At 42.4% G+C, this 26,304-nt stretch overlaps 1 long non-coding RNA gene across 7 annotated transcripts; it reads left to right on the top strand.

Moving 5' to 3' along the window:
* Positions 1–15,546: 15,546 nt before the first annotated feature.
* On the top strand, positions 15,547–22,888 carry LOC126833559 (uncharacterized). Of its 7 annotated transcripts, none has more exons than XR_007684961.1 (4): positions 15,547–15,663; positions 20,926–20,967; positions 22,206–22,247; positions 22,829–22,864. It is a non-coding gene; the product is annotated as an uncharacterized LOC126833559 (long non-coding RNA). The 7 variants fall into 7 exon arrangements; XR_007684963.1 differs by lacking the exon at positions 22,206–22,247 and adding an exon at positions 21,737–21,778; XR_007684959.1 differs by lacking the exon at positions 22,206–22,247 and adding an exon at positions 21,635–21,676.
* Positions 22,889–26,304: the final 3,416 nt, after the last annotated feature.

Here is a 26,304-nt window from a genome sequence, read left to right as displayed (position 1 = left end):
CAAAGTCTAGAGTAGAGGTCAAAGTCAAGGTCAAGTAAGAGGTCAAGGTCGGAATAGAGGTCAAAGTTAAGGTCAAGTAAGAGGTCAAAGTCGGGACAGAGGTCAAAGCCAAGGTCAAGTTAGAGGTCAAGGTCAAAAATGAGGTCAAAGTCGGGACAGAGGTCAAAGCCAAGGTCAAGTTAGAGGTCAAAGTCTTGATAGAGGTCAAAGTCAAGGTCAAGTAAGAGGTCAAGTTCGGGAAGAGGTCAAAGAAGGTCGAGTAGAGGTCAAAGTCGGGACAGAGGTCAAAGCCAAGGTCAAGAATGAGGTCAAAGTCGAAGTAGAGGTCAAAGTCAAGGTCAAGTTAGAGGTCAAGGTCAAGAAGGAGGTCAAAGTCGAGATAGAGGTCAAAGTCAAGGTGAAGGCTGGGTTAGAGGTCAAAGTCAAGGTCAAGTAGAGGTCAAAGTCGGGATAGAGGTCAAAGTCAAGGTCAAGTTAGAGGTCAAGGTCAAAAACGAGGTCAAAGTCGGGACAGAGGTCAAAGCCAAGGTCAAGTTAGAGGTCAAAGTCTTGATAGAGGTCAAAGTCAAGGTCAAGTAAGAGGTCATGTTCGGGATAGAGGTCAAAGTTAAGGTCGGGTTAGAGGTCAAAGTCGGGATAGAGGTCAAAGCCAAGGTCAAGTTAGAGGTCAAGGTCAAAAACGAGGTCAAAGTCGGGACAGAGGTCAAAGCCAAGGTCAAGTTAGAGGTCAAAGTCTTGATAGAGGTCAAAGTCAAGGTCAAGTAAGAGGTCAATGTCGGGATAGAGGTCAAAGTTAAGGTCGAGTTAGAGGTCAATAGTTCGGGATAGAGGTCAAAGTTAAGGTCGAGTTAGAGGTCAAAGTCGGGATAGAGGTCAAAGCCAAGGTCGAGTTAGAGGTCAAGGTCAAAAATGAGGTCAAAGTCGGGATAGAGGTCAAAGTTAAGGTCAAGTAAGAGGTCAAAGTCGGGATAGAGGTCAAAGTCAAGGTCAAGTAGAGGTCAAAGTCAAGGTCAAGTAAGAGGTCAAGGTCAAAATGAGGTCAAAGTCGGGTCAGAGGTCAAAGCCAAGGTCAAGTAAGAGGTCAAAGTCGATAGAGGTCAAAGTCAAGGTCAAGTAAGAGGTCAAGTTCGGGACAGAGGTCAAAGTCAAGGTCGAGTAATATGAGGTCAAAGTCGGGATAGAGGTCAAAGCCAAGGTCAAGTTAGAGGTCAAGGTCAAGAATGAGGTCAAAGTCGGGACAGAGGTCAAAGCCAAGGTCAAGTTAGAGGTCAAAGTCTTGATAGAGGTCAAAGTCAAGGTCAAGTAATGAGGTCAAAGTCGGATAGAGGTCAAAGCCAAGGTCGAGTTAGAGGTCAAGGTCAAAAACGAGGTCAAAGTCGGGATAGAGGTCAAAGTTAAGGTCGAGTAAGAGGTCAAAGTCGGGATAGAGGTCAAAGCCAAGGTCAAGTTAGAGGTCAAAGTCAAGGTCAAGTAAGAGGTCAAGGTCAAAATGAGGTCAAAGTCGGGACAGAGGTCAAAGCCAAGGTCAAGTAAGTGGTCAAAGTCGTGATAGAGGTCAAAGCCAAGGTCAAGTAAGAGGTCATGTTCGGGATAGAGGTCAAAGTTAAGGTCGAGTTGAGGTCAAAGTCGGGATAGAGGTCAAAGCCAAGGTCAAGTTAGAGGTCAAGGTCAAGAATGAGGTCAAAGTCGGGTCAGAAGTCAAAGCCAAGGTCAAGTTAGAGGTCAAAGTCAAGGTCAAGTAAGAGGTCATGTTCGGGATAGAGGTCAAAGTTAAGGTCAAGTTAGAGGTCAAGGTCAAAAACGAGGTCAAAGTCGGGACAGAGGTCAAAGCCAAGGTCAAGTTAGAGGTCAAAGTCTTGATAGAGGTCAAAGTCAAGGTCAAGTAAGAGGTCAAGTTCGGATAGAGGTCAAAGTTAAGGTCGAGTTAGAGGTCAAAGTCGGGATAGAGGTCAAAGCCAAGGTCAAGTTAGAGGTCAAGGTCAAAAACGAGGTCAAAGTCGGGACAGAGGTCAAAGCCAAGGTCAAGTTAGAGGTCAAAGTCTTGATTGAGGTCAAAGTCAAGGTCAAGTAAGAGGTCATGTTCGGGATAGAGGTCAAAGTTAAGGTCGGGTTAGAGGTCAAAGTCGGGATAGAGGTCAAAGCCAAGGTCAAGTTAGAGGTCAAAGTCAAGGTCAAGTAAGAGGTCATGTTCGGGATAGAGGTCAAAGTTAAGGTCGAGTTAGAGGTCAAAGTCGGGATAGAGGTCAAAGCCAAGGTCAAGTTAGAGGTCAAAGTCAAGGTCAAGTAAGAGGTCTAGGTCAAGAATGAGGCCAAAGACAAGATAGAGGTCAAAGCCAAGGTCAAGAATGAGGGCAAAGTCGAAGTAGAGGTCAAAGTCAAAGTCGAGTTAGAGGTCAAGGTCTAGAAGGAGGTCAAAGTCGAGATAGAGGTCAAAGTCAAGGTGAAGGCTGGGTTCGAGGTCAAAGTCAAGGTCAAATTAGAGGTCAAAGTCGGGACAGAGGTAAAAGCCCAGGTCAAGTTAGAGGTCAAGGTCAAAAACGAGGTCAAAGTCGGGACAGAGGTCAAAGCCAAGGTCAAGTTAGAGGTCAAAGTCTTGATAGAGGTCAAAGTCAAGGTCAAGTAAGAGGTCATGTTCGGGATAGAGGTCAAAGTCAAGGTCGAGTTAGAGGTCAAAGTCGGGATAGAGGTCAAAGCCAAGGTCAAGTTAGAGGTCAGTCTTGATAGAGGTCAAAGTCAAGGTCAAGTAAGAGGTCATGTTCGGGGTAGAGGTCAAAGTCAAGGTCAAGTAAGAGGTCATGTTCGGGATAGAGGTCAAAGTTAAGGTCGAGTTAGAGGTCAAAGTCGGGATAGAGGTCAAAGCCAAGGTCAAGTTAGAGGTCAAGGTCAAAAACGAGGTCAAAGTCGGGACAGAGGTCAAAGCCAAGGTCAAGTTAGAGGTCAAAGTCTTGATAGAGGTCAAAGTCAAGGTCAAGTAAGAGGTCATGTTCGGGATAGAGGTCAAAGTTAAGGTCGAGTAAGATGTCAAAGTCGGGATAGAGGTCAAAGTCAAGGTCAAGTTAGAGGTCAAAGTCGTGATAGAGGTCAAAGCCAAGGTCAAGTTAGAGGTCAAATTTGGTGAAGAATTGTAGAACTTATGTAGGTTTTAGTGTGTTTTTGTGTTGTTCATACCTTGGGTAAACCTAGGTTTTTCTTCCTATACACAAATATATGTACAATTAACACATATGTATAGGTTAAAAGGCAAGCTGAGTCATTTGTGAATCTTTTAAGCCACAGTAGACCCATTTTGGATATATATTTTTGGAAAAAAATTCAGTTTTTTGAAAATTTTGAGCTAGGTCGAAATTTTGGTTTTTTCATCATTTCGACCATTTAAATCACTTAAATCGGCAATTTGACCATATATTCTGAAAGCTGACAAAATTCTCTTGAGTTTAGACTAGGTTTGATCGAATTTGGTGAAGAATTGTAGAATTTATGTAGGTTTTAGTGTGTTTTTGTGTTGTTCATACCTTGGGTAAACCTAGTTTTTTCTTCTCTATACACAAATATATGTACAATTAACACATATGTGTAGGTTAAAAGGCAAGCTGAGTCATTTGTGAATCTTTTAAGCCACAGTAGACCCATTTTGGATATGTATTTTTGGAAAAAAATTCAGTTTTTTGAAAATTTTGACCTAGGTCGAAATTTTGGTTTTTTCATCATTTCGACCATTTAAATCATTTAAATCGGCAATTTGACCATATATTCTGAAAGCTGACAAAATTCTCTTGAGTTTAGACTAGGTTTGATCGAATTTGGTGAAGAATTGTAGAATTTATGTAGGTTTTAGTGTGTTTTTGTGTTGTTCATACCTTGGGTAAACCTAGGTTTTTCTTCCTATACACAAATATATGTACAAGTAACACATATGTATAGGTTAAAAGGCAAGCTGAGTCATTTGTGAATCTTTTAAGCCACAGTAGACCCATTTTGGATATGTATTTTTGGAAAAAAATTCAGTTTTTTGAAAATTTTGAGCTAGGTCGAAATTTTGGTTTTTTCATCATTTCGACCATTTAAATCACTCAAATCTGCAATTTGACCATATATTCTGATTGTTGACAAAATTCATGGTAACCTAGGTTACCACAACCATGGTATCCTAGTTTACCACAACCATGGTAACCTAGATAACCACAACCACGGTAACCTAGGTTACCACAACCATGGTAACCTAGGTAACCACAACCATAGTTACCTATGTAACCACAACCACGGTAACCTTGGTAACCACAACCACGGTAACCTAGGTAACCACAACCACGGTAACCTAGGTTACCACAACCAAGGATAAGTTCAAAAATGAGTTCAAAGTCAAGGTTGAGTTAGAGGTCAAGGTCAAGAATCAGGTCAAAATCGGAGAATAGGTCAAAAACAAGGTCGAGGTCAATATTAAAGATAAAGTCAAGGGGATAAATGAGGCAAAAGTCGGGTTAAAGGTCAAAGTCAAGGTCAAGTTAGAGGTCAAGGTCTAGAAGAAGGCCAAAGTCGAGATAGAGGTCAAAGTCAAGGTGAAGGCTGGGTTCGAGGTCAAAGTCAAGGTCAAGTAAGAGGTCAAAGTCGGAAAAGAGGTCAAAGTCAAGGTCAAGTTAGAGGTCAAGGTCAAAAACGAGATCAAAGTCGGGACAGAGGTCAAAGCCAAGGTCAAGTTAGAGGTCAAAGTCTTGATAGAGGTCAAAGCCAAGGTCAAGTTAGAGGTCAAAGTCGTGATAGAGGTCAAAGCCAAGGTCACGTTAGAGGTTAAGGTCAAGAATGAGGTCAAAGTCGAGACAGAGGTCAAAGTCAAGGTCAAGTAAGAGGTCATGTTCGGGATAGAGGTCAAAGTTAAGGTCGAGTTAGAGATCAAAGTCTGGATAGAGGTCAAAGCCAAGGTCAAGTTAGAGGTCAAGGTCAAGAATGAGGTCAAAGTCGGGGTAGAGGTCAAAGTCAAGGTCAAGTAAGAGGTCAAGGTCAAGAATGAGGCCAAAGTCGGGGTAGAGGTCAAAGTCAAGGTCAAGTAAGAGGTCATGTTCGGGATAGAGGTCAAAGTTAAGGTCGAGTTAGAGGTCAAAGTCGGGATAGAGGTCAAAGCCAAGGTCAAGTTAGAGGTCAAGGTCAAGGTCAAGTTAGAGGTCAAGGTCAAGAATGAGGTCAAAGTCGGGTAGAGGTCAAAGTCAAGGTCATGTTTGAGGTCAAAGTCGTGATAGAGGTCAAAGCCAAGATCAAGTAAGAGGACAAGGTCAAGAATGAGGTCAAAGTCGGGATAGAGGTCAAAGTTAAGGTCGAATTAGAGGTCAAGGTCAAGAATGAGGTCAAAGTCGGGATAGAGGTCAAAGCCAAGGTCAAGTTAGAGGTCAAGGTCGGGTAGAGGTCAAAGCCAAGGTCAAGTAAGAGGTCAAGGTCAAGAATGAGGTCAAAGTCGGGATGGAGGTCAAAGCCAAGGTCATGTTAGAGGTCAAGGTCAAGAATGAGGTCAAAGTCGGGGTAGAGGTCAAAGTCAAGGTCATGTTTGAGGTCAAAGTCGGGACAGAGGTCAAAGCCAAGGTCAAGTTAGAGGTCAAAGTCTTAATAGAGGTCAAAGTCAAGGTCAAGTAAGAGGTCATGTTCGGGATAGAGGTCAAAGTTAAGGTCGAATTAGAGGTTAAGGTCAAGAATGAGGTCAAAGTTGGGTAGAGGTCAAAGTCAAGGTCAAGTAAGAGGACAAGGTCAAGAATGAGGTCAAAGTCGGGATAGAGGTCAAAGTCAAGGTCGAATTAGAGGTCAAGGTCAAGAATGAGGTCAAAGTCGGGATAGAGGTCAAAGCCAAGGTCATGTTAGAGGTCAAAGTTGGGGTAGAGGTCAAAGTCAAGGTCATGTTTGAGGTCAAAGTCGTGATAGAGGTCAAAGCCAAGGTCATGTTTGAGGTCAAAGTCGTGATAGAGGTCAAAGTTAAGGTCGAATTAGAGGTTAAGGTCAAGAATGAGGTCAAAGTCGGGGTAGAGGTCAAAGTCAAGGTCATGTTTGAGGTCAAAGTCGTGATAGAGGTCAAAGCCAAGGTCAAGTAAGAGGACAAGGTCAAGAATGAGGTCAAAGTCGGGATAGAGGTCAAAGTCAAGGTCGAGTTAGAGGTCAAGGTCTAGAAGGAGGTCAAAGTCGAGATAGAGGTCAAAGTCAAGGTGAAGGCTGGGTTCGAGGTCAAAGTCAAGGTCAAGTAAGAGGTCAAAGTCGGGATAGAGGTCAAAGCCAAGGTCAAGTTAGAGGTCAGTCTTGATAGAGGTCAAAGTCAAGGTCAAGAATGAGGTCAAAGTCGAAGTAGAGGTCAAAGTCAAAGTCGAGTTAGAGGTCAAGGTCAAAAACGAGGTCAAAGTCGGGATAGAGGTCAAAGTTAAGGTCGAGTAAGAGGTCAAAGTCGGATAGAGGTCAAAGCCAAGGTCAAGTAAGAGGTCAAAGTCAAGGTCAAGTAAGAGGTCAAGGTCAAAAACGAGGTCAAAGTCGGGACAGAGGTCAAAGCCAAGGTCAAGTTAGTGGTCAAAGTCTTGATAGAGGTCAAAGTCAAGGTCAAGTAAGAGGTCATGTTCGGGATAGAGGTCAAAGTTAAGGTCGAGTTAGAGGTCAAAGTCGGGAAAGAGGTCAAAGCCAAGGTCAAGTTAGAGGTCAAAGTCAAGGTCAAGTTAGAGGTCAAGGTCAAGAATGAGGTCAAAGTCGGGTCAGAAGTCAAAGCCAAGGTCAAGTTAGAGGTCAAAGTCAAGGTCAAGTAAGAGGTCATGTTCGGGATAGAGGTCAAAGTTAAGGTCAAGTTAGAGGTCAAGGTCAAAAACGAGGTCAAAGTCGGGACAGAGGTCAAAGCCAAGGTCAAGTTAGAGGTCAAAGTCTTGATAGAGGTCAAAGTCAAGGTCAAGTACGAGGTCATGTTCGGGATAGAGGTCAAAGTTAAGGTCGAGTTAGAGGTCAAAGTCGGGATAGAGGTCAAAGCCAAGGTCAAGTTAGAGGTCAAGGTCAAAAACGAGGTCAAAGTCGGGACAGAGGTCAAAGCCAAGGTCAAGTTAGAGGTCAAAGTCTTGATTGAGGTCAAAGTCAAGGTCAAGTAAGAGGTCATGTTCGGGATAGAGGTCAAAGTTAAGGTCGGGTTAGAGGTCAAAGTCGGGATAGAGGTCAAAGCCAAGGTCAAGTTAGAGGTCAAAGTCAAGGTCAAGTAAGAGGTCATGTTCGGGATAGAGGTCAAAGTCAAGGTCGAGTTAGAGGTCAAAGTCGGGATAGAGGTCAAAGCCAAGGTCAAGTTAGAGGTCAAAGTCAAGGTCAAGTAAGAGGTCTAGGTCAAGAATGAGGCCAAAGACAAGATAGAGGCCAAAGCCAAGGTCAAGAATGAGGGCAAAGTCGAAGTAGAGGTCAAAGTCAAAGTCGAGTTAGAGGTCAAGGTCTAGAAGGAGGTCAAAGTCGAGATAGAGGTCAAAGTCAAGGTGAAGGCTGGGTTCGAGGTCAAAGTCAAGGTCAAATTAGAGGTCAAAGTCGGGACAGAGGTCAAAGCCCAGGTCAAGTTAGAGGTCAAGGTCAAAAACGAGGTCAAAGTCGGGTTAGAGGTCAAAGCCAAGGTCAAGTTAGAGGTCAAAGTCTTGATAGAGGTCAAAGTCAAGGTCAAGTAAGAGGTCAATGTGTCGGGATAGAGGTCAAAGTTAAGGTCGAGTTAGAGGTCAAAGTCAAGGGATAGAGGTCAAAGCCAAGGTCAAGTTAGAGGTCAAGTCTTGATAGAGGTCAAAGTCAAGGTCAAGTAAGAGGTCAATGTTCGGGGTAGAGGTCAAAGTCAAGGTCAAGTAAGAGGTCAAGTTCGGGATAGAGGTCAAAGTTAAGGTCGAGTTAGAGGTCAAAGTCGGGATAGAGGTCAAAGCCAAGGTCAAGTTAGAGGTCAAGGTCAAAAATGAGGTCAAAGTCGGGACAGAGGTCAAAGCCAAGGTCAAGTTAGAGGTCAAAGTCTTGATAGAGGTCAAAGTCAAGGTCAAGTAAGAGGTCATGTTCGGGATAGAGGTCAAAGTTAAGGTCGAGTAAGATGTCAAAGTCGGGATAGAGGTCAAAGCCAAGGTCAAGTTAGAGGTCAAGGTCAAAAACGAGGTCAAAGTCGGGACAGAGGTCAAAGCCAAGGTCAAGTTAGAGGTCAAAGTCTTGATAGAGGTCAAAGTCAAGGTCAAGTAAGAGGTCATGTTCGGGATAGAGGTCAAAGTTAAGGTCGAGTTAGAGGTCAAAGTCGGGACAGAGGTCAAAGCCAAGGTCAAGAATGAGGTCAAAGTCGGAAGTAGAGGTCAAAGTCAAGGTCGAGTTAGAGGTCAAGGTCTAGAAGGAGGTCAAAGTCGAGATAGAGGTCAAAGTCAAGGTGAAGGCTGGGTTCGAGGTCAAAGTCAAGGTCAAGTAAGAGGTCAAAGTCGGGATAGAGGTCAAAGTCAAGGTCAATTTAGAGGTCAAGGTCAAAAACGAGGTCAAAGTCGGGACAGAGGTCAAAGCCAAGGTCAAGTTAGAGGTCAAGGTCTTGATAGAGGTCAAAGTCAAGGTCAAGTAAGAGGTCATGTTCGGGATAGAGGTCAAAGTCAAGGTCGGGTTAAGAGGTCAAAGTCGGGATAGAGGTCAAAGCCAAGGTCAAGTTAGAGGTCAAGGTCAAAAACGAGGTCAAAGTCGGGTCAGAGGTCAAAGCCAAGGTCAAGTTAGAGGTCAAAGTCTTGATAGAGGTCAAAGTCAAGGTCAAGTAAGAGGTCATGTTCGGGATAGAGGTCAAAGTTAAGGTCGAGTTAGAGGTCATGTTCGGGATCAAGGTCAAAGTTAAGGTCGAGTTAGAGGTCAAAGTCGGGATAGAGGTCAAAGCCAAGGTCGAGTTAGAGGTCAAGGTCAAAAACGAGGTCAAAGTCGGGACAGAGGTCAAAGCCAAGGTCAAGTAAGAGGTCAAAGTCGAAGTAGAGGTCAAAGTCAAAGTCGAGTTAGAGGTCAAGGTCTAGAAGGAGGCCAAAGTCGAGATAGAGGTCAAGGTCAAAAACGAGGTCAAAGTCGGGATAGAGGTCAAAGTTAAGGTCGAGTAAGAGGTCAAAGTCGGGATAGAGGTCAAAGCCAAGGTCAAGTTAGAGGTCAAAGTCAAGGTCAAGTAAGAGGTCAAGGTCAAAATGAGGTCAAAGTCGGGTCAGAGGTCAAAGCCAAGGTCAAGTAAGAGGTCAAAGTCTGGATAGAGGTCAAAGTCAAGGTCAAGTAAGAGGTCAAATGTTCGGGATAGAGGTCAAAGTTAAGGTCGAGTTTGAGGTCAAAGTCGGGATAGAGGTCAAAGCCAAGGTCAAGTTAGAGGTCAAGGTCAAGAATGAGGTCAAAGTCGGGTCAGAGGTCAAAGCCAAGGTCAAGTTAGAGGTCAAAGTCTTGATAGAGGTCAAAGTCAAGGTCAAGTAAGAGGTCAAGTTCGGGATAGAGGTCAAAGTCAAGGTCGAGTTAGAGGTCAAAGTCGGGATAGAGGTCAAAGCCAAGGTCAAGTTAGAGGTCAAAGTCAAGGTCAAGTTAGAGGTCAAGGTCAAGAATGAGGTCAAAGACAAGATAGAGGTCAAAGCCAAGGTCAAGAATGAGGTCAAAGTCGGGATAGAGGTCAAAGTCAAGGTCGAGTTAGAGGTCAAGGTCTAGAATGAGGTCAAAGTCGAGATAGAGGTCAAAGTCAAGGTGAAGGCTGGGTCGAGGTCAAGGTCAAGGTCAAGAAGAGGTCAAAGTCGGGATAGAGGTCAAAGTTAAGGTCGAGTTAGAGGTCAAAGTCGGGATAGAGGTCAAAGCCAAGGTCAAGTTAGAGGTCAAGGTCAAAAACGAGGTCAAAGTCGGGACAGAGGTCAAAGCCAAGGTCAAGTTAGAGGTCAAAGTCGTGATAGAGGTCAAAGTCAAGGTCAAGTAAGAGGTCATGTTCGGGTAGAGGTCAAAGTTAAGGTCGAGTTAGAGGTCAAAGTCGGGATAGAGGTCAAAGCCAAGGTCAAGTTAGAGGTCAAAGTCAAGGTCAAGTAAGAGGTCTAGGTCAAGAATGAGGCCAAAGTCAAGATAGAGGTCAAAGCCAAGGTCAAGAATGAGGTCAAAGTCGAAGTAGAGGTCAAAGTCAAGGTCGAGTTAGAGGTCAAGGTCTAGAAGGAGGTCAAAGTCGAGATAGAGGTCAAAGTCAAGGTGAAGTTAGAGGTCAAGGTCAAGAATTAGGTCAAAGTCGGGACAGAGGTCAAAGCCAAGGTCAAGTTAGAGGTCAAAGTCGTGATAGAGGTCAAAGTCAAGGTCAAGTTAGAGGTCAAGGTCAAGAATGAGGTCAAAGTCAGGATAGAGGTCAAAGCCAAGGTCAAGAATGAGGTCAAAGTCGAAGTAGAGGTCAAAGTCAAGGTCGAGTTAGAGGTCAAGGTCAAGAAGGAGGTCAAAGTCGGGATAGAGGTCAAAGTCAAGGTGAAGTTCGAGGTCAAGGTCAAGTAAATAGAGGTCAAAGTCGGGACAGAGGTCAAAGCCAAGGTCAAGTTAGAGGTCAAAGTCGTGATAGAGGTCAAAGTCAAGGTCAAGTAAGAGGTCATGTTCGGGATAGAGGTCAAAGTTAAGGTCGGGTTAGAGGTCAAAGTCGGGATAGAGGTCAAAGCCAAGGTCAAGTTAGAGGTCAAGGTCAAGAACGAGGTCAAAGTCGGGATAGAGGTCAAAGTCAAGGTGAAGGCTGGTTAGAGGTCAAAGTCAAGGTCAAGTAAGAGGTCAAAGTCGGGATAGAGGTCAAAGTCAAGGTCAAGTTAGAGGTCAAGGTCAAAAATGAGGTCAAAGTCGGGACAGAGGTCAAAGCCAAGGTCAAGTTAGAGGTCAGTCTTGATAGAGGTCAAAGTCAAGGTCAAGTAAGAGGTCAAGTTCGGGATAGAGGTCAAAGCCAAGGTCAAGTTAGAGGTCAAGGTCAAGAATGAGGTCAAAGTCAGGATAGAGGTCAAAGCCAAGGTCAAGTTAGAGGTCAAAGTCAAGGTCAAGTAAGAGGTCAAGGTCAAGAATGAGGCCAAAGTCAAGATAGAGGTCAAAGCCAAGGTCAAGAATGAGGTCAAAGTCGAAGTAGAGGTCAAAGTCAAGGTCGAGTTAGAGGTCAAGGTCAAGAATGAGGTCAAAGTCGAGATAGAGGTCAAAGTCAAGGTGAAGGCTGGGTTAGAGGTCAAGGTCAAGGTCAAGTAAGAGGTCAAAGTCGGGATAGAGGTCAAAGCCAAGGTCAAGTTAGAGGTCAGTCGAAGAGGTCAAAGTCAAGGTCAAGAATGAGGTCAAAGTCGAAGTAGAGGTCAAAGTCAAGGTCAAGTTAGAGGTCAAGGTCAAAAACGAGGTCAAAGTCGGGATAGAGGTCAAAGTCAAGGTCAAGTAAGAGGTCAAAGTCGGGATAGAGGTCAAAGCCAAGGTCAAGTAGAGGTCAAAGTCAAGGTCAAGTAAGAGGTCAAGGTCAAGAACGAGGTCAAAGTCGGGACAGAGGTCAAAGCCAAGGTCAAGTTAGAGGTCAAAGTCGTGATAGAGGTCAAAGTCAAGGTCAAGTAAGAGGTCAAGTCGGATAGAGGTCAAAGTTAAGGTCGAGTTAGAGGTCAAAGTCGGGAAAGAGGTCAAAGCCAAGGTCAAGTTAGAGGTCAAAGTCAAGGTCAAGTTAGAGGTCAAGGTCAAGAATGAGGTCAAAGTCGGGTCAGAGGTCAAAGCCAAGGTCAAGTTAGAGGTCAAAGTCAAGGTCAAGTAATGAGGTCAAAGTTCGGGATAGAGGTCAAAGTCAAGGTCAAGTTAGAGGTCAAGGTCAAGAACGAGGTCAAAGTCGGGACAGAGGTCAAAGCCAAGGTCAAGTTAGAGGTCAAAGTCGTGATAGAGGTCAAAGTCAAGGTCAAGTAAGAGGTCAAGTTCGGGACAGAGGTCAAAGTTAAGGTCGAGTTAGAGGTCAAAGTCGGGATAGAGGTCAAAGCCAAGGTCAAGTTAGAGGTCAAGGTCAAGAATGAGGTCAAAGTCGGGACAGAGGTCAAAGCCAAGGTCAAGTTAGAGGTCAAAGTCTTGATATGAGGTCAAAGTCAAGGTCAAGGTCAAGAGGTCATGTTCGGGATAGAGGTCAAAGTCAAGGTCGGGTTAGAGGTCAAAGTCGGATAGAGGTCAAAGCCAAGGTCAAGTTAGAGGTCAAGGTCAAGGTAAGTAAGAGGTCAAGTTCGGGAAGAGGTCAAAGTCAAGGTCAAGTTAGAGGTCAAAGTCGGGATAGAGGTCAAAGCCAAGGTCAAGTTAGAGGTCAAAGTCAAGGTCAAGTAAGAGGTCAAGGTCAAGAATGAGGTCAAAGACAAGGTAGAGGTCAAAGCCAAGGTCAAGAATGAGGTCAAAGTCGAAGTAGAGGTCAAAGTCAAGGTCGAGTTAGAGGTCAAGGTCAAGAATGAGGTCAAAGTCGGGATAGAGGTCAAAGTCAAGGTCAAGGCTGGGTCGAGGTCAAAGTCAAGGTCAAATTAGAGGTCAAAGTCGGGACAGAGGTCAAAGCCAAGGTCAAGTTAGAGGTCAAGGTCAAAAACGAGGTCAAAGTCGGGACAGAGGTCAAAGCCAAGGTCAAGTTAGAGGTCAAAGTCTTGATAGAGGTCAAAGTCAAGGTCAAGTAAGAGGTCATGTTCGGGATAGAGGTCAAAGTTAAGGTCGAGTTAGAGGTCAAAGTCGGGATAGAGGTCAAAGCCAAGGTCAAGTTAGAGGTCAGTCTTGAAGAGGTCAAAGTCAAGGTCAAGTAGAGGTCAAAGTTCGGGATAGAGGTCAAAGTCAAGGTCAAGTAGAGGTCATGTTGGATAGAGGTCAAAGTTAAGGTCGAGTTAGAGGTCAAAGTCGGGATAGAGGTCAAAGCCAAGGTCAAGTTAGAGGTCAAGGTCAAAAACGAGGTCAAAGTCGGGACAGAGGTCAAAGCCAAGGTCAAGTTAGAGGTCAAAGTCTTGATAGAGGTCAAAGTCAAGGTCAAGTAAGAGGTCATGTTCGGGATAGAGGTCAAAGTTAAGGTCGAGTAAGATGTCAAAGTCGGGATAGAGGTCAAAGCCAAGGTCAAGTTAGAGGTCAAAGTCGTGATAGAGGTCAAAGCCAAGGTCAAGTTAGAGGTCAAATTTGGTGAAGAATTGTAGAATTCATGTAGGTTTTAGTGTGTTTTTGTGTTGTTCATACCTTGGGTAAACCTAGGTTTTTCTTCCTATACACAAATATATGTACAATTAACACATATGTATAGGTTAAAAGGCAAGCTGAGTCATTTGTGAATCTTTTAAGCCACAGTAGACCCATTTTGGATATATATTTTTGGAAAAAAATTCAGTTTTTTGAAAATTTTGAGCTAGGTCGAAATTTTGGTTTTTTCATCATTTCGACCATTTAAATCATTTAAATCGGCAATTTGACCATATATTCTAAAAGCTGACAAAATTCTCCTGAGTTTAGTCTAGGTTTGATCGAATTTGGTGAAGAAATGTAGAATTTATGTAGGTTTTAGTGTGTTTTTGTGTTGGTCATACCTTGGGTAAACCTAGGTTATTCTTCCTATACACAAATATATGTACAAGTCAACACACGTGTATAGGTTAAAGGCAAGCTGAGACATTTGTGAATCTTTTAAGCCACAGTACAGCCATATTGGAGTGGTATTTTTGGAATAAAATTCAGTTTTTTGAAAATTTTGAGCTAGGTCGAATTTTGGTTTTTTCACAATTTTGACAATTTATTTCACACAAATCTGCAATTTGACCATATATTCTGATTGTTGACAAAATTCATGGTAACCTAGGTTACCACAACCATGGTATCCTAGGTTTACCACAACCATGGTAACCTAGGTACCACAACCACGGTAACCTAGGTTACCACAACCATGGTAACCTAGGTAACCACAACCATAGTTACCATATGTAAGCCACAACCACGGTAACCTTGGTAACCACAACCACGGTAACCTAGGTAACCACAACCACGGTAACCTAGGTTACCACAACCAAGGATAAGTTCAAAAATGAGTTCAAAGTCAAGGTTGAGTTAGAGGTCAAGGTCAAGAATCAGGTCAAAATCGGAGAATAGGTCAAAAACAAGGTCGAGGTCAATATTAAAGATGAAGTCAAGGGGATAAATGAGGTCAAAGTCGGGTAGAGGTCAAAGTCAAGGTCAAGTTAGAGGTCAAGGTCTAGAAGGAGGCCAAAGTCGAGATAGAGGTCAAAGTCAAGGTGAAGGCTGGGTTCGAGGTCAAAGTCAAGGTCAAGTAAGAGGTCAAAGTCGGAGATAGAGGTCAAAGTCAAGGTCAAGTTAGAGGTCAAGGTCAAGAATGAGGTCAAAGTCGGGACAGAGGTCAAAGCCAAGGTCAAGTTAGAGGTCAAAGTCGGGATAGAGGTCAAAGCCAAGGTCAAGTTAGAGGTCAAAGTCGTGATAGAGGTCAAAGCCAAGGTCACGTTAGAGGTCAAGGTCAAGAATGAGGTCAAAGTCGAGACAGAGGTCAAAGTCAAGGTCAAGTAAGAGGTCAAGTTCGGGATAGAGGTCAAAGTTAAGGTCGAGTTAGAGATCAAAGTCGGGATAGAGGTCAAAGCCAAGGTCAAGTTAGAGGTCAAGGTCAAGAATGAGGTCAAAGTCGGGTAGAGGTCAAAGTCAAGGTCAAGTAGAGGTCAAGGTCAAGAATGAGGTCAAAGTCGGGTAGAGGTCAAAGTCAAGGTCAAGTAAGAGGTCAAGGTCGGGATAGAGGTCAAAGTCAAGGTCAAGTTAGAGGTCAAAGTCGGGATAGAGGTCAAAGCCAAGGTCAAGTTAGAGGTCAAAGTCAAGGTCAAGTTAGAGGTCAAGGTCAAGAATGAGGTCAAAGTCGGGGTAGAGGTCAAAGTCAAGGTCATGTTAGAGGTCAAAGTCGTGATAGAGGTCAAAGCCAAGGTCAAGTAAGAGGTCAAGGTCAAGAATGAGGTCAAAGTCGGGATAGAGGTCAAAGTCAAGGTCAAGTTAGAGGTCAAGGTCAAGAATGAGGTCAAAGTCGGGATAGAGGTCAAAGCCAAGGTCAAGTTAGAGGTCAAGTCGGGATAGAGGTCAAAGCCAAGGTCAAGTAAGAGGTCAAGGTCAAGAATGAGGTCAAAGTCGGGATAGAGGTCAAAGCCAAGGTCATGTTAGAGGTCAAGGTCAAGAATGAGGTCAAAGTCGGGGTAGAGGTCAAAGTCAAGGTCAAGAATGAGGTCAAAGTCGGGACAGAGGTCAAAGTTAAGGTCGAGTAAGATGTCAAAGTCGGGATAGAGGTCAAAGCCAAGGTCAAGTTAGAGGTCAAAGTCGTGATAGAGGTCAAAGCCAAGGTCAAGTAAGAGGTCAAGGTCAAGAATGAGGTCAAAGTCGGGTAGAGGTCAAAGCCAAGGTCATGTTAGAGGTCAAAGTTGGGGTAGAGGTCAAAGTCAAGGTCATGTTTGAGGTCAAAGTCGGGTAGAGGTCAAAGCCAAGGTCATGTTAGAGGTCAAAGTCGTGATAGAGGTCAAAGTCAAGGTCGAGTTAGAGGTCAAGGTCAAGAATGAGGTCAAAGTCGGGGTAGAGGTCAAAGTCAAGGTCATGTTTGAGGTCAAAGTCGGGATAGAGGTCAAAGTCAAGGTCAAGTAAGAGGTCAAGGTCAAGAATGAGGTCAAAGTCGGGATAGAGGTCAAAGTTTAGGTTGAGTTAGAGGTCAAGGTCAAGAATGAGGTCAAAGTCGGGGTAGAGGTCAAAGTCAAGGTCAAGTAAGAGGTCAAGGTCGGGAATAGAGGTCAAAGTCAAGGTCAGAGGTCAAGAGGCAAGGTCAAGAATAGAGGTCAAAGTCGGGATAGAGGTCAAAGTCAAGGTCGAGTTAGAGGTCAAGGTCAAGAATGAGGTCAAAGTCGGGATAGAGGTCAAAGTCAAGGTCAAGTTAGAGGTCAAAGTCGAGATAGAGGTCAAAGTCAAGGTCGAGTCAAGATGGTCAAAGTCGGGTCAGAGGTCAAAGCCAAGGTCAAGTTAGAGGTCAAAGTCGTGATAGAGGTCAAAGTCAAGGTCAAGTTAGAGGTCAAGGTCAAGAATGAGGTCAAAGTCGGGATAGAGGTCAAAGCCAAGGTCAAGTTAGAGGTCAAGGTCGTAGAGGTCAAGTCAGGTCTAGAGGTCAGTCGGGATAGAGGTCAAAGTCAAGGTCAAGTTAGAGGTCAAAGTCTTGAAGAGGTCAAAGCCAAGGTCAAGTTAGAGGTCAAAGTCGTGATAGAGGTCAAAGCCAAGGTCAAGTTAGAGGTCAAGGTCAAAAACGAGGTCAAAGTCGGGACAGAGGTCAAAGTCAAGGTCGAGTTAGAGGTCAAAGTCGAGAAGAGGTCAAAGCCAAGGTCAAGTTAGAGGTCAAAGTCAAGGTCAAGTTAGAGGTCAAGGTCAAGAATGAGGTCAAAGTCGGGACAGAGGTCAAAGTCAAGGTCAAGTTAGAGGTCAAGGTCTAAAGAGGTCAAAGTCAAGGTCAAGTAAGAGGTCAAGTCGGGATAGAGGTCAAAGTCAAGGTCGAAGTTAGAGGTCAAGGTCAAGAATGAGGTCAAAGTCGGGATAGAGGTCAAAGTCAAGGTCAAGTTAGAGGTCAAGGTCAAGAATGAGGTCAAAGTCGGGATAGAGGTCAAAGTCAAGGTCAAGTTAGAGGTCAAGGTCAAGAATGAGGTCAAAGTCGGGATAGAGGTCAAAGTCAAGGTCGAGTAAGAGGTCAAAGTCGGGATAGAGGTCAAAGCCAAGGTCAAGTTAGAGGTCAAAGTCGTGATAGAGGTCAAAGTCAAGGTCAAGTTAGAGGTCAAGGTCAAGAATGAGGTCAAAGTCGGGATAGAGGTCAAAGTCAAGGTCATGTTAGAGGTCAAAGTCGGGATAGAGGTCAAAGTCAAGGTCATGTTGAGGTCAAAGTCGGGATAGAGGTCAAAGTCAAGGTCAAGTTAGAGGTCAAAGTCGTGATAGAGGTCAAAGTCAAGGTCGAGTTAGAGGTCAAGGTCAAGAATGAGGTCAAAGTCGGGATAGAGGTCAAAGTCAAGGTCAAGTTAGAGGTCAAAGTCGTGATAGAGGTCAAAGTCAAGGTCAAGTAAGAGGTCAAGGTCAAGAATGAGGTCAAAGTCGGGATAGAGGTCAAAGTCAAGGTCGAAGTTAGAGGTCAAGGTCAAGAATGAGGTCAAAGTCGGGATAGAGGTCAAAGTCAAGGTCAAGTTAGAGGTCAAAGTCGTGATAGAGGTCAAAGTCAAGGTCAAGTAAGAGGTCAAAGTCGGGACAGAGGTCAAAGCCAAGGTCAAGTTAGAGGTCAAAGTCGTGATAGAGGTCAAAGTCAAGGTCAAGTTAGAGGTCAAGGTCAAGAATGAGGTCAAAGTCGGGATAGAGGTCAAAGTCAAGGTCAAGTTAGAGGTCAAAGTCTAGATAGAGGTCAAAGTCAAGGTCAAGTAAGAGGTCAAGTGCGGTGATAGAGGTCAAAGTCAAGGTCAAGTTAGAGGTCAAAGTCGGGATAGAGGTCAAAGTCAAGGTCAAGTTAGAGGTCAAGGTCAAGAATGAGGTCAAAGTCGGGATAGAGGTCAAAGCCAAGGTCATGTTAGAGGTCAAAGTCTTGAAAGAGGTCAAAGTAAGGTCAAGTAAGGTCATAGTCATAGGTCAAAGTCAAGGTCGAGTAAGATGTCAAAGTCGGATAGAGGTCAAAGCAAGGTCAAGTTAGAGGTCAAAGTCGTGATAGAGGTCAAAGCCAAGGTCAAGTTAGAGGTCAAGGTCAAGAATGAGGTCAAAGTCGGGTCTTTAGCATTTCGACCATTGAAGACTCAAATCGGCAATTTGACCATATATTCTGAAAGCTGACAAAATTCTCTTGAGTTTAGTCTAGGTTTGATCGAATTTGGTGAAGAATGTAGAATTTATGTAGGTTTTAGTGTGTTTTTGTGTTGTTCATACCTTGGGTAAACCTAGGTTTTTCTTCCTATACACAAATATATGTACAATTAACACATATGTATAGGTTAAAAGGCAAGCTGAGTCATTTGTGAATCTTTTAAGCCACAGTAGACCCATTTTGGATATGTATTTTTGGAAAAAAATTCAGTTTTTTGAAAATTTTGACCTAGGTCGAAATTTTGGTTTTTTCATCATTTCGACCATTTAAATCACTCAAATCGGCAATTTGACCATATATTCTGAAAGCTGACAAAATTCTCTTGAGTTTGGTCTAGGTTTGATCGAATTTGGTGAAGAATTGTAGAATTTATGTAGGTTTTAGTGTGTTTTTGTGTTGTTCATACCTTGGGTAAACCTAGGTTTTTCTTCCTATACACAAATATATGTACAATTAACACATATGTATAGGTTAAAAGGCAAGCTGAGTCATTTGTGAATCTTTTAAGCCACAGTAGACCCATTTTGGATATGGTATTTTTGGAAAAAAATTCAGTTTTTTGAAAATTTTGAGCTAGGTCGAAATTTTGGTTTTTTCATAATTTCGACCATTTAAATCACTCAAATCGGCAATTTGACCATATATTCTGAATGCTGACAAAATTCTCTTGAGTTTAGTCTAGGTTTGATCGAATTTGGTGCAGAAATGTAGAATTTATGTAGGTTTTAGTGTGTTTTTGTGTTGTACATACCTTGGGTAAACCTAGGTTTTTCTTCCTATACACAAATATATGTACAATTAAACACATATGTATAGGTTAAAAGGCAAGCTGAGTCATTTGTGAATCTTTTAAGCCACAGTAGAGCCATATTGGAGTGGTATTTATGGAATAAAATTCAGTTTTTTGAAAATTTTGAGCTAGGTCGAAATTTTGTTTTTTTCAAAATTTTGACCATTTCAATCACACAAATCGGCAATTTGACCTTTTATTCTGATTGCTGACAAAATTCTCTTGAGTTTGGTCTAGGTTTGAGCGGATTTAGTGCAGAAATGTAGAATTTATGTAGGTTTTAGTGTGTTTTTGTGTTGGACATACCTTGGGTAATCCTAAGTTTTTCTTCCTTTATACAAAATATATGTACAATCAACACATATGTATAGGTTAAAAGGCAAGCTGAGACATTTGTGAATCTTTTAAGCCACAGTACAGCCATATTGGAGTATTGCTTTTGGAATAAATTCAGTTTTTTGAAAATTTTGAGATAGGTCGAAATTTTGGTTTTTTCAAAATTTTGACAATATTAATCACATAAATGGGCAATTTGACCATATATTTTGATTGCTGACAAAATTCTGTTGAGTTTGGTCTAGGTTTGAGGGGATTTGGTGCAGAAATGTAGAATTTATGTAGGTTTTAGTGTGTTTCTGTGTTTGACATACCTTGGGTAAACCTAGGTTATTCTTCCTATATAAAAATATTTGTACAATCAACACACATGAATAGGTTAAAAGGCAAGGTGAGACATTTGTGAATCTTTTAAGCCACAGAACAGCCATATTGGAGTGGTATTTTTGGAATAAAATTCAGTTTTTTGAAAATTTTGAGCTAGGTAGAAATTTTGGTTTTTTCAAAAATTTGACCAGTTAAATCCCACAAATCGGCAATTTGACCATATATTCTGACAAAATTCATTGTAACCTTGATAACCACAACCATGGTAACCTAGGTTATTACAACCATGGTAACCTATGTTACCACAACCACGGTAACCTAGATAAACACAACCACGGTAACCTAGGTAACCACAACCACGGTAACCTAGGTTACCCCAACCATGGTAACCTAGATTACCACAACCATGGTAACCTAGGTAACCACAACCATGGTAATATATGTAACCACAACCATGGTAACCTAGATAACCACAACCACGGTAACCTAGGTTACCACAACCACGGTAACCTAGGTAACCACAACCACGGTAACCTACGTTACCCCAACCATGGTAACCTAGATAACCACAACCATGGTAACCTAGGTAACCACAACCATGGTAACCTATGTAACCACAACCATGGTAATCTCTGTAACCACAACCATGGTAACCTTGATAACCACAACCACGGTAACTTAGGTATCCACAACCACGGTAACCTAGGTTACCACAACTATGGTAACCTAGGTAGCCACAACTACGGTAACCTAGGTAACCACAAGCATGGTAACCTATGTAACTACAACCATGGTAACCTAGAAAACCAACAACCACGGTAACCTAGGTAACCACAGCCATGGTCACCTAGGTCACAGAACGACGGTCAACGTCGGGTAGAGCACAACCATGGTAGGCTAGGTAGAGGTCAACCATGGTAACCTGAGGTCAATAGTCAACCATGGTAACCTAGATCAAAGTCAAGGTCAAGTTAGAGGTCAACCATCGGGAACCGAGGTACCACAAGCCATAGTCATAGTTAGAGCTCAACCAGGTAACCTAGGTAACCACAAGCCAGGGTAACCGAGGTAACCACAAGCCACGGTAACTGTTAGAGGTCAAAGTCAGTAATGAGGTCAAAGTCAAGGTCGAGTTAGGGTCAAGGTCAAGAATGAGGTCAAAGTCGGGAAGAGGTCAAAGTCAAGGTCAAGTTAGAGGTCAAGGTCAAGAATGAGGTCAAAGTCGAGATAGAGGTCAAAGTCAAGGTCAAGTAAGAGGTCAAGGTCAAGAATGAGGTCAAAGTCGGGATAGAGGTCAAAGTTCAAGTTGAGTTAGAGGTCAAGGTCAAGAATGAGGTCAAAGTCGAGGTAGAGGTCAAAGTCAAGGTCAAGTTAGAGGTCAAGGTCAAGAATGAGGTCAAAGTCGGGATAGAGGTCAAAGTCAAGGTCAAGTAAGAGGTCAAGGTCAAGAATGAGGTCAAAGTCTAAGGTCAGAGGTGATAGAGGTCAAGGTCAAGAATGAGGTCAAAGTCGGGGTAGAGGTCAAAGTCAAGGTCAAGTAAGAGGTCAAGGTCAAGAATGAGGTCAAAGTCGGGTAGAGGTCAAAGTCAAGGTCAAGTTAGAGGTCAAGGTCAAGAATGAGGTCAAAGTCGGGTAGAGGTCAAAGTCAAGGTCAAGTTAGAGGTCAAAGTTCGTGATAGAGGTCAAAGCCAAGGTCAAGTTAGAGGTCAAGGTCAAGAATGAGGTCAAAGTCGGGATAGAGGTCAAAGTCAAGGTCAAGTTAGAGGTCAAGGTCAAGAATGAGGTCAAAGTCGGGATAGAGGTCAAAGTCAAGGTCAAGTTAGAGGTCAAGGTCAAGAATGAGGTCAAAGTCGGGTAGAGGTCAAAGTCAAGGTCAAGTAAGAGGTCAAGTTCGAGATAGAGGTCAAAGCCAAGGTCAAGTTAGAGGTCAAGGTCAAGAATGAGGTCAAAGTCGGGTCAGAGGTCAAAGCCAAGGTCATGTTAGAGGTCAAAGTCGGGATAGAGGTCAAAGTCAAGGTCGAGTTAGAGGTCAAGGTCAAGAATGAGGTCAAAGTCGGGACAGAGGTCAAAGTCAAGGTCAAGTTAGAGGTCAAGGTCAAGAATGAGGTCAAAGTCGGGATAGAGGTCAAAGTCAAGGTCAAGTAAGAGGTCAAGGTCAAGAATGAGGTCAAAGTCGGGATAGAGGTCAAAGTCAAGGTCAAGTTAGAGGTCAAGGTCAAGAATGAGGTCAAAGTCGAGATAGAGGTCAAAGTCAAGGTCAAGTTAGAGGTCAAGGTCAAGAATGAGGTCAAAGTCGGGGTAGAGGTCAAAGTCAAGGTCAAGTAAGAGGTCAAGGTCGAGAATAGAGGTCAAAGTCAAGGTCAAGTTAGAGGTCAAGGTCAAGAATAGAGGTCAAAGTCGGGTCAGAGGTCAAAGCCAAGGTCATGTTAGAGGTCAGAGTCGGGATAGAGGTCAAAGTCAAGGTCAAGTTAGAGGTCAAGGTCAAGAATGAGGTCAAAGTCGGGTCAGAGGTCAAAGCCAAGGTCATGTTAGAGGTCAAAGTCGGGATAGAGGTCAAAGTCAAGGTCAAGTAAGAGGTCAAGGTCAAGAATGAGGTCAAAGTCGGGATAGAGGTCAAAGTCAAGGTCAAGTTAGAGGTCAAGGTCTAGAAGGAGGCCAAAGTCGAGATAGAGGTCAAAGTCAAGGTCAAGTAAGAGGTCAAGGTCAAGAATGAGGTCAAAGTCGGGATAGAGGTCAAAGTTTAGGTTGAGTTAGAGGTCAAGGTCAAGAATGAGGTCAAAGTCGGGATAGAGGTCAAAGTCAAGGTCATGTTAGAGGTCAAAGTCGTGATAGAGGTCAAAGCCAAGGTCATGTTAGAGGTCAAAGTCGAGTCAGAGGTCAAAGTCAAGGTCAAGTAAGAGGTCAAGTTCGGGGTAGAGGTCAAAGCCAAGGTCAAGTTAGAGGTCAAGGTCAAGAATAGAGGTCAAAGTCGGGTCAGAGGTCAAAGCCAAGGTCATGTTAGAGGTCAAAGTCGGGTCAGAGGTCAAAGTCAAGGTCATGTTAGAGGTCAAGTCGGGATAGAGGTCAAAGTCAAGGTCAAGTTAGAGGTCAAGGTCAAGAATGAGGTCAAAGTCGGGATAGAGGTCAAAGTCAAGGTCAAGTAAGGAGGTCAAAGTCGGGATAGAGGTCAAAGTCAAGGTCAAGTTAGAGGTCAAGGTCAAGAATGAGGTCAAAGTCGGGGTAGAGGTCAAAGTCAAGGTCAAGTAAGAGGTCAAGGTCAAGAATGAGGTCAAAGTCGGGGTAGAGGTCAAAGTCAAGGTCAAGTAAGAGGTCAAGGTCGAGATGAGGTCAAAGTCAAGGTCAGAGGTCAAAGTCAAGGTCAGTAGAGGTCAAAGTCGGGATAGAGGTCAAAGTCAAGGTCAAGTTAGAGGTCAAGGTCAAGAATGAGGTCAAAGTCGGGACAGAGGTCAAAGTCAAGGTCAAGTAGAGGTAAGGTCGAATGAGGTCAAAGTCGGGATAGAGGTCAAAGTCAAGGTCAAGTTAGAGGTCAAGGTCAAGAATGAGGTCAAAGTCAGGTAGAGGTCAAAGTCAAGGTCATGTTAGAGGTCAAAGTCGTGATAGAGGTCAAAGTAAAGGTCGAGTTAGTGGTCAAGGTCAAGAATGAGGTCAAAGTCGGGATAGAGGTCAAAGTCAAGGTCAAGTTAGAGGTCAAGGTCGTGAATAGAGGTCAAAGTCAAGGTCAGTTAGAGGTCAAGGTCAAGAATGAGGTCAAAGTCGGGATAGAGGTCAAAGTCAAGGTCAAGTTAGAGGTCAAGGTCAGAAGAGGTCAAAGTCGGGTTAGAGGTCAAAGTCGAAGGTCAAGTTGGGTCAGAGGTCAAAGTCAAGGTCAAGTTAGAGGTCAAAGTCGGGATAGAGGTCAAAGTCAAGGTCAGTTAGAGGTCAAGGTCAAGAATGAGGTCAAAGTCGGGATAGAGGTCAAAGCAAGGTCATGTTAGAGGTCAAAGTCGTGATAGAGGTCAAAGTCAAGGTCAAGTTAGAGGTCAAGGTCAAGAATGAGGTCAAAGTCGGGATAGAGGTCAAAGTTTAGGTCAAGTTAGAGGTCAAGGTCAAGAATGAGGTCAAAGTCGAGGTAGAGGTCAAAGTCAAGGTGAAGGTGGTTTAGTCAAAGTCAAGGTCAAGTAATGAGGTCAAAGTCGGATAGAGGTCAAAGTCAAGGTCATTGGTAATCAAAAGAGGTCAAAGTCTGGATAGAGGTCAAAGCCAAGGTCATGTTAGAGGTCAAGGTCGAAATGAGGTCAAAGTTCAAGGTCGAAGTTAAAGGTCAAGGTCAAGAATAGGTCAAGTTGGGATAGAGGTCAAAGCTCAAGGTCATGTTAGAGGTCAAGGTCAAGAATGAGGTCAAAGTCGTAGAATAGAGGTCATAGAGGTCAAGTGTGCATACGGGTAAAGCTAGGTGGTTCTGTCAAGGTCAAGAATGAGGTACAAAGTCGGGATAGAGGTCAAAGTCAAGGTCAAGTTAGAGGTCAAGGTCTAAGAAGTGAGGTCAAGTCGGGATAGAGGTCAAAGTAATGTCAGTTTAGGTCAAAGTCTTGAACTGAGGTCAAAGTCATCAGGTCGCCATTAAGGTCAAAGTCAAACGGTCAATTTGAGGATCAAGGTCGAAAGCGACAAAATCGAGTTAGAGTCAAGTTTGACAATGAGGTCAAGAATGGTAGAATTATGTCAAGGTAAAATTAGAGTGTCAAGGTCGTCAAGCATTGGGTCAACCTAGTCTAGGTCCAAGTCAAATATATGTACAATCAACACATATGTATAGGTTAAAAGGCAAGCTGAGTCATTTGTGAATCTTTTAAGCCACAGTAGACCCATTTTGGATATGTATTTTTGGAAAAAAATTCAGTTTTTTGAAAATTTTGACCTAGGTCGAAATTTTGGTTTTTTCATCATTTCGACCATTTAAATCATTTAAATCGGCAATTTGACCATATATTCTGAAAGCTGACAAAATTCTCTTGAGTTTAGACTAGGTTTGATCGAATTTGGTGAAGAATTGTAGAATTTATGTAGGTTTTAGTGTGTTTTTGTGTTGTTCATACCTTGGGTAAACCTAGTTTTTTCTTCCTATACACAAATATATGTACAATTAACACATATGTATAGGTTAAAAGGCAAGCTGAGTCATTTGTGAATCTTTTAAGCCACAGTAGACCCATTTTGGATATGTATTTTTGGAAAAAAATTCAGTTTTTTGAAAATTTTGACCTAGGTCGAAATTTTGGTTTTTTCATCATTTCGACCATTTAAATCACTTAAATCGGCAATTTGACCATATATTCTGAAAGCTGACAAAATTCTCTTGAGTTTAGACTAGGTTTGATCGAATTTGGTGAAGAATTGTAGAATTTATGTAGGTTTTAGTGTGTTTTTGTGTTGTTCATACCTTGGGTAAACCTAGTTTTTTCTTCCTATACACAAATATATGTACAATTAACACATATGTATAGGTTAAAAGGCAAGCTGAGTCATTTGTGAATCTTTTAAGCCACAGTAGACCCATTTTGGATATGTATTTTTGGAAAAAAATTCAGTTTTTTGAAAATTTTGACCTAGGTCGAAATTTTGGTTTTTTCATCATTTCGACCATTTAAATCAATTAAATCGGCAATTTGACCATATATTCTGAAAGCTGACAAAATTCTCTTGAGTTTAGACTAGGTTTGATCGAATTTGGTGAAGAATTGTAGAATTTATGTAGGTTTTAGTGTGTTTTTGTGTTGTTCATACCTTGGGTAAACCTAGTTTTTTCTTCCTATACACAAATATATGTACAATTAACACATATGTATAGGTTAAAAGGCAAGCTGAGTCATTTGTGAATCTTTTAAGCCACAGTAGACCCATTTTGGATATGTATTTTTGGAAAAAAATTCAGTTTTTTGAAAATTTTGACCTAGGTCGAAATTTTGGTTTTTTCATCATTTCGACCATTTAAATCACTTAAATCGGCAATTTGACCATATATTCTGAAAGCTGACAAAATTCTCTTGAGTTTAGACTAGGTTTGATCGAATTTGGTGAAGAATTGTAGAATTTATGTAGGTTTTAGTGTGTTTTTGTGTTGTTCATACCTTGGGTAAACCTAGTTTTTTCTTCCTATACACAAATATATGTACAATTAACACATATGTATAGGTTAAAAGGCAAGCTGAGTCATTTGTGAATCTTTTAAGCCACAGTAGACCCATTTTGGATATGTATTTTTGGAAAAAAATTCAGTTTTTTGAAAATTTTGACCTAGGTCGAAATTTTGGTTTTTTCATCATTTCGACCATTTAAATCACTCAAATCGGCAATTTGACCATATATTCTGAAAGCTGACAAAATTCTCTTGAGTTTAGTCTAGGTTTGATCGAATTTGGTGAAGAATTGTAGAATTTATGTAGGTTTTAGTGTGTTTTTGTGTTGTTCATACCTTGGGTAAACCTAGTTTTTTCTTCCTATACACAAATATATGTACAATTAACACATATGTATAGGTTAAAAGGCAAGCTGAGTCATTTGTGAATCTTTTAAGCCACAGTAGACCCATTTTGGATATGTATTTTTGGAAAAAAATTCAGTTTTTTGAAAATTTTGACCTAGGTCGAAATTTTGGTTTTTTCATCATTTCGACCATTTAAATCATTAAATCGGCAATTTGACCATATATTCTGAAAGCTGACAAAATTCTCTTGAGTTTAGACTAGGTTTGATCGAATTTGGTGAAGAATTGTAGAATTTATGTAGGTTTTAGTGTGTTTTTGTGTTGTTCATACCTTGGGTAAACCTAGTTTTTTCTTCCTATACACAAATATATGTACAATTAACACATATGTATAGGTTAAAAGGCAAGCTGAGTCATTTGTGAATCTTTTAAGCCACAGTAGACCCATTTTGGATATGTATTTTTGGAAAAAAATTCAGTTTTTTGAAAATTTTGACCTAGGTCGAAATTTTGGTTTTTTCATCATTTCGACCATTTAAATCACTTAAATCGGCAATTTGACCATATATTCTGAAAGCTGACAAAATTCTCTTGAGT

Source organism: Adelges cooleyi, unplaced genomic scaffold (genome assembly GCF_023614345.1).
Source record: "Adelges cooleyi isolate 19-005CV unplaced genomic scaffold, UGA_ACOO_1.1 ACOO_flye_CR_arks_rails_tigmint_CR_PRNA_2, whole genome shotgun sequence".
Taxonomy (NCBI): domain Eukaryota; kingdom Metazoa; phylum Arthropoda; class Insecta; order Hemiptera; family Adelgidae; genus Adelges; species Adelges cooleyi.
The sequence above is the reverse complement of the archived record's forward strand: the minus strand, read 5'-3'. Positions and strand labels throughout refer to the sequence as shown.